The sequence below is a fragment of the Onychostoma macrolepis genome, chromosome 09 (assembly GCF_012432095.1).
Source record: "Onychostoma macrolepis isolate SWU-2019 chromosome 09, ASM1243209v1, whole genome shotgun sequence".
Lineage (NCBI taxonomy): Eukaryota > Metazoa > Chordata > Actinopteri > Cypriniformes > Cyprinidae > Onychostoma > Onychostoma macrolepis.
The window spans coordinates 19,220,255-19,228,160 of record NC_081163.1 but is presented as its reverse complement, the minus strand read 5'-3'; the positions used below and the strand labels follow the sequence as shown (position 1 = coordinate 19,228,160).

The window sequence follows — 7,906 nt, the reverse complement described above, 5'->3', positions numbered from 1 at the left end:
GAAAAAAAAAAGTTAAAAAATTGGCTATTATATAATTCTGCTGTCTTTTTTGAGTATTATCATCAGATTCAACTCTTCATTCAGATCCAATACATAGCCTATTATCATCATTTTTGATAGTCTGCAGAATATGCAAGTAAATAAATAAATCAATGAAGCATTATTTTAAGCTAGATCTTCTCAATCAATTAAAGGGGTCATATGATGCTATTTTAAAGATCATTATTTTGTGTATTTGGTGTAACAGAATATGTTGACATGATTTAATGTTCAAAAAACACATTATTTTTCAAATACTGTACATTATTGTAGTTCCTCTATGCCCCGCCTCTCTCAAACGTGTAGTTTTCTACAAAGCCTCACCCTCTGACAAGCGCAGTCTGCTCTGATTGGCCAGTTGACCCAGTGCATTGTGATTGGCCGAACACCACAAGCACACATCGGAAATGTAACGCCCCTTACCATAATCGCGAGCTTCAGCTTTCAAAGTAAATATAAAGACAGTTAATAACGTCCTTAGTTTTACCATCAGTTCAAGACCGAGAGGGGAACAGAGTCGTGTGACAGACACAGTCGTATGTATTTACAGTACACAAGCCACGGTTAAGACAGCTAACGAGCTATGATTTCTGACAGGCAGTTTACTCCGCTGTGATGTGACCCTGTTTCCCTCTCTCTCACACACACACACACACACACACACACACGTGTGCACAACACATTACTCTACTCTGCGCAAAACTCTGCATTTGAACAATCAATAGCAAATACTTAAACATATAATAAAACATACAGTCGCTGATTCAGAAGCATCAGATTGTCATTGCAAAGTTGGAATTGACACATTTTCTTAATTATTATTATTTTTTTTTTTTTTGAAATAGCCTTTGTGCACAGCTAGCCTTGTACTCTCCTAGGTTCCCGAAACTGTCATCCATAAAATGCGTTTCACGAATTCAACATTTGAGTTGTGCTGTTCTATTGTAAACAAATATTAACCAATGATTCCTAATTGCATCTACTCCCGGAAGGCCAAATAAAGTGCTTTTGTTTTCGCATAGAAACACACAGCGTCTCCCTGACATGGCTGCATCAACACTACTGCGGTTACTGAAATCACGCCTTCTTTCTTTGCGTGAAAATTTGGGCAGCATTACGCAAATATTTCCACATCATGACAGATGTAGACATGTGGGGGCGTGTTTTAATGAGGCGTTTTAGCCCGGTCTGGATCAGCCTTCTCTTTTAGATAGAATAAACCCTTTTGTGGGAGATTTTGAGCTTTGTAACTCTGCAGATCTTATACACACACAAACAGCTACATAACACACTAAAGAAAAGGAAAACAAGAAATTGCATCATATGACCCCTTTAACTGATCTGGTTCAAAGTCAAAATAAACGATTTGTTCATATATTTGACTGATATAGTTCATAATAACTTAAATTTGTAATGTTTCTTGTACAAAGGTTACATTTGACTTCAGAAGACTGGAATAAAGTGCATTATTCTTATGCATACATTTATGATAATTTGGTACTTTGCATCCTTTTTGAAGCTTCGCAGCTTCAGTCCCTATTGAGAGTTACTGGATGGAAAAAAAGCAACTAACAGCAATTTCAGAACTTCTCCTTTAAATAAAGTTAAATAAAGGCATACAGGTTTAGAACAACATTAGAGTGAGTAAATGATGACAGAAATGTACCATTTCTTGGTGAACTATCCTTTTAAGGATCATTCGCAATGTTTTTCATTCCTTATAAAGAGCAATGCCATTAGAAGCTAGGCATTTATCAGTTCCAAAAGTCTGCTTCAATTCCAGAAGCTTGCATCATTTTACCCACCATCCCCCTCCTTTCCTCATTTATTTAAACAAAGGTTGACTTTCATCAATGAGAAGGGCTTTTTCATCTAACTTTTTTATCTGATCCTGGCTGTAAGTGAAAATTAGGAAATGTGCCATTTTGTTCTATCAAACCTTTATATTAGAGAGATGATGTAAGTTGTTATATGAATGTCTTCTCTTATTCAGCTATGATCAGAATCACCCAAATTTGGCAACACTTCAAGGACAGATGACTTCAGAAAGCATTTGTTTTTTCCTCATCATCATGTCCTCCATTATCACTTCAAGCATGATTACATGGCAGACTTAACGTCTAAGATCAGACGTTAAATGGATTTGTAATAGCTTACGAAACACGGCTTATCCATCACGCCATACATTTGTATTTAGTATTTGTTTATCTCGATTAGAAACAAACTATTGGCAAAAAGGTGCTAGCCTTCACGTAGCGCTCAGTTATTACATACAGTCTTAATGACCATGCATGCAGTGACCCGTGCAAATAGTGCTACAGATTAACTACAACGGTCAGCCTTTGAGAGGGTCCCAAACTATTCCCATGCAATCGATTCTCAAGAACGGCTGTGAAATTGAACTGTCAGGTGTTCCGCTGGATGCTGATATGATATCGATTCCTCTTTTTTTCCCACAGTGCAGCCTAATAGAGCCGGGACGCTGCAGACGCAGCCGCAAGCCACAGCGTCACTGCTATTAAAAGAGCCTCTCAGAGTAATTTTGGATTAGACTTCAAATGGATAGACTGACAATGTGTGTACGTACGAATGAGAAGGCATTGGATGCAACGGGAGGTCTGGTCGGTTATCTAGTACAGGAAATATCTGTGTTTTACAAGGCTTAACCACGTGTTTGCTTTTTGTAGCTATCTGTCAATTAGCAAGGCCTGCTAGAAGAGGCAGCACTAAAAGCACATTGACATTGTGACGATGAGGCTAATAATGAGTGCAGATAAAGGCTCACATTAACACTAGGCTGCATCATTACTCTTTCTGTCAGATTCTGCCCTTTATCCAGCCAAGAATGTGAAAGGGAGACCGACAAGCACTGACCACAGAGCTGGAGTTGCATACCTAAGAAGGAAAAAGAACATAAAATGCATAGAATTTTCAAGACTAGAATATATTTGTAGAAATATGTGTATCACTACAGTTTCTAACTGAATCATAAGGTCAAGCTGCTCTTAAATGCAAATGCCCTTCCTTGAAGTGACTTGCATTTACCCTTCACAAAGCTGAATCCATTTTTTATTTATTTTTATTTATTTCTAAAATGACTCTTTGAGAAGTGCTCCTTTTCCATAGTGCCTTTCAAGGACACAAACACACTGTTTGGAATTGACCTCCAGTATTAGCCACTATCCTATTAGTATGAATGAGATGAATGCCATGAGCCATACATATATACAGTACATACAATCTCTGCAGATTAATGAAAAATGGGTGTTTAATTACTCAAACAAAGTGGACATTACTCAAATTACTCAAACAAAGTGGACATTACTCAAATTACTCAAACAAAGTTTGAGGTGGGTATTTATTTATTTATTCAATCGTTTTTGAAAGATGTGTCTATACTCACCAAGGCTGCAATCTGCAAAAACTATTCACTTACTATTTATTTACTATTTAACTATTTGATATTATTTCACTTTAAAATAGCATTTTCTATTTCAATATCGTATTTGAAAATGTCATTTATTCATGTGATGGCAAAACTGAAGTCTTCAGGGTCACATAATCCTTCAGAAATCATTATATGTGCTGATTTTGCGCTGATTTAAAACATTTCAGCTGCATTTCTTAATATTCTTATGGAAACAGTGATACTCTTTTTCAGGGTTCTTTTATGCATAGAAATTTCAAAACAAAAACATTTATTTATTTAATCAATATTGCATCCTTGCTGAATAAAATTAATTTCTTATAAATTAATGAATGAATAACTTTTGAACTGTTTTATTGCTATGATGATAGCTGGAAATACATATTTATGATTTGAATTACTTTTAGACAGTGGGCCACTTCATTTAACTTTTGTTGCTGGATGTATATGTGTGTGTGTGTGTGTGGGGGGTCTTAACAGTCTTTTGTTAAAACCTTTTCAGTTCCATTAGAAAACTTTTTTTCCAGGATTCTATGTGGCGAGTGCACATGAAATGACAGACAGCAGAGAGTGCATGTGAGCTGCAGTCAGACTCTACTGAGCTGATCTGATATATTTTTTGACATGCTGCTGTGCATCTGTGTACATGCCGATCCTGTAATCATTCTGAATCTAAACATTCACAAACTGTTTACTGAAATTCACTCTCTCCCTCTAATGCAATAACACACAACAACTTATTGTTCTCTAACAGTCAAATTAGCATTGCACAATTTATGTTCGCATTTCCCCTAAGTCCCCCTGGATATTCTGCATTACCCACACACATAAGCACACAAAGGTTCTACACACAAGAGTTTGTCTTTTATTCTCTCTCTGTGGTTGTCCAGCGTCATGTGGAGGCGTATGGGCAGGAAGTGAGGGGCAAGACTTTTTCCCCTTAATTCAACAAACTCACACACATAAACACACTCACCTCGCATATACACACAAACACACTCTCAATAACAAGTAGATCACACTGACCCGGCCAGCATCTGTGTATTTGCCCTCTACTCACTGGGAGACAATGTAGAAAAATAAAATAACCCTTTTTCCTCCTTTATTTGCACCCTTCCCACAATGCAGCTTGAGAACCGGCAAAGACTAAGAGATAAAAGAGGCTAAAAGGAAATTATTAAAGGAATAGTTCAACCAAAAATGTAAATTCTGTCATTATTTACTTACCCTGCTATTGTTCCATTCAAACAAAACTATATGCAAAATTTTTGCATATACTGGACATTTATATTAATTAATTATTTTATTATTTGTTTCTCATATAATGATATAACTCATTATATTTAGAGATGCACCAATATGGAAATTTTGTTTGATACCAATAACCGATAATTTTGTAAGCCGATAAACCTAAATCTTCTATATAATCTTCTATTTTATAAAAAGGCTCTTTTATAAAAAGAGCCTTTTATAAAAACAAAAGGCCACTGTTGCTCGCCCTCCCTGTTTTTTGTTTGAATGGATGTTGTTTCGTCGATTTGAAGAAAATAAAAAGTTAATCACAAAAAAAAAAAAAAGCCATCAATAAAAGCCACTGGAGGAAATAATCCATAATTTACATACCTGTGGTTAAATTTGCTTCAGTTCAGATTTCAGGTGGCAAAATATTGACCAGATATCGGTCGGAGAATGAAGAGTTGGAGAAGGAATTCTTGAAACTAACAAACTTATTATTCACTATAATTTTCCCATTCAGTGAGCTGTTAACAGCTGCGACCATATCATTTAATCAGTGATTTGAATTTGAAATATTTCCAATTAAAAAAAGACTTTTCAATTATTTTAGTAAGTAATTTAATTTATGCAAACAAAGACATAATTACAATTGTTGTGTGAATTATTACTTTAGTTTAGTCAATGAGATGAATAATGGCTCACATAAATACTGACTGAACACAACAAGTGGCCATGAACACAGAATGAATTTCATTCAGCTGATTTTACATTGCTTTTCTATGTAAACATGTCTTAGACTGACATGTTTGAATGTTGTGCTCGCGTCTCATGATTTTTTTTCCGGTTTTTTTTCAGCATCTTACATGTAATGCAACATTCTAAAGATGCGGTGTCAAATTTCAAATTAAGAGCCAACTCATGTTTTAAATGCAAAATTTTACTGTACAAACTTATATAGAATTCTCTACTGTTTGGTAGCTGTATGCTTTTTTTTTTCACCCTCAAAAAAACTCAACTTACAATAATTGCATATTTAGGTCCTCTCTGGTCAATCAATCCTGTGGCCATACTTTTTAAACACATACTGTATATTTGGGAATCTGTTAAGATGAAATAACTCCTGAATTTATGGCAACACAAAAACAGGTCAGCCAACTGGAAACTAATGAGAGACTCTATGTACAGGAAGTGGAGCTCATAGACTTTGGAGGTTTTAAGCCACAATTACATATTGTGACAAAAATAATCCCCCTTTATGAAAAGAACAGGGCTCAGGGGTGAAAACATGAATAAGGAAAAGAATAGGGAATGAGGGTGATCAAACACAGAAGGAGAGAGAGAGGGTGACGATTATGAGAATATATGGGATTGTGGTATGGCCTAGATTACCTCATTCCAAACCAAAGCCACACGTTCAGGATCTGCTGCCAAACCATCTCCTTTCTCTTTTTCTCTCACACACACTCTTTCTCATGGCGTAAATTACTACCCAATGAGCCCAGACATATGACATGATCAATGTATCGCGCTCTCACACAGTCGGCTGGTGACACTGCTCGCCCTATGGTTGTCGGGTCGGTTGTCCTCAACACTCAAGGAAAAATTGAGTCTATTTCAAGGCCACTCGATCACTGCTGCTAATGTACTGCCAATGTCTCCTGCTTTTCTTTCACAATTCCTTTTATAAATCTTCCTCCATCTGTCTCTTTAACACAACTGTATCCCACTCACCTAATGCCATTTCCTCTTGTACACCTGCTTTCACATTCCATAAAAGGCCATTTTTACTTTTCACATGCTGCCTGAAATATAATGAGACTGTTGATTTTAAAGTCAACATAAAATCACCCCATTTTTAGTACATGTTCCTAACACTTTCTTATTGTGCACAATTAATCAATGCATGCTATTCCAAAGAGAGAGAAAAATAAAAAATAAATAAAAAATGTTTTTTGCAAAATCCATATTGCATTTGGAAATAGGTCATATCACAAAACAAAATGGGTTGTAAAGCTATTTCATGTTGACTTGACCTGTTGAACACTAATGGATTTGAGCAAGAAAATAGTTCTAATGAGAAAAAAAAAAAAAAAAAAACTTCCATAACATTGATTAATAGACACCAGAAATCACAAATGACACATTTAATTAAATACATGATGCATATTCTTAGTTTGTTCCAGTTTGGATAGTGAATCTCGTATTCAAGGATCACTGGACATGAAAAAAAAGGCGGCATTTCCATTCTGCCTGTTTTGGAGCTTTTGAAATAATGTTTGCTCTGCTTTATTTATTGCTGAATTGCTTGCCTGACACAGTAACATTTACTGTAATAGGGTGAGATGCATGGTTAGCTCCAAATGCCAGCCACCCGCATCCTCTTGCCAAGCTGAACAGACTGTGCTCAATATAAAACTCCCACATAGAGCGGAGGTGCAGAGAGGCTGGTTACAGTGAGCCCAGCAGTCTCTGCTTATGGCATTTATTAAAGAAATTACCAGAAAATCCGACAGGCCTGGTTAGCATATGGTGCGGATAGGGTACTACGTCATCTCTAAAGACAAAATGCTGTGATTACCTTAGCATCAAAATGATGGTTTCTGACATGCACGTGTGCGCTTTAAGAGCGCCGATCTCGGCTGAAATATCATCCTCGTATTGCCACCTGCATCGTCCAAACTGGTTTCCTGCTGGAATCCCAAACTTCTTTTTTCATTTGCGTTCCCTGGCTTTTATTTGTTGTGATAGAACATCCATCAAACCTCTGGCTCGACCATCTATCTTTATAAAAAAAAGAGGGTGGGGGATCAGCAATAATTTCACCAGGATGGCCCAGGATGCCGAGACAAATAAACAGTAAGGAAAGAAATCTGACACGATGCCTTTAAAGAGGGATCGGAGAAAAGCAGGGAATGAAAGAGCCGAAGCAGAGGGAGTATAAATAGGTAGGCTGTTGTTGTAAAAGACAGAGGGGCCGAGGTTTTTGGAGACTCGGCCGAGCCAGGGGGAAATTGCGCGTGGCCGGAATTGGAGGCACTACAGTGGAGAGCAGCGACGTGAGAGATGAGCAGAATCAGAGGTTTATTTATAAAGCTCAGCGTTTTATAGCATAGAAAATACGCCTGTGTGCTGGAGTAGAAACAGGCCTGGACTTGAACGAGAGTGTTAGAGAGCTGGATGAGGAGTATGAGAACATACAACAGC

The 7,906-nt window shown here is 36.9% G+C and overlaps 1 long non-coding RNA gene across 1 annotated transcript in view; it reads right to left on the bottom strand.

The window, feature by feature from the left end:
• The window catches only part of LOC131547484 (uncharacterized), a 100,206-nt gene that overhangs the window by 3,182 nt on the left and 89,118 nt on the right, over positions 1 to 7,906 (bottom strand). The gene's annotated exons all lie outside the window — the stretch shown is intronic.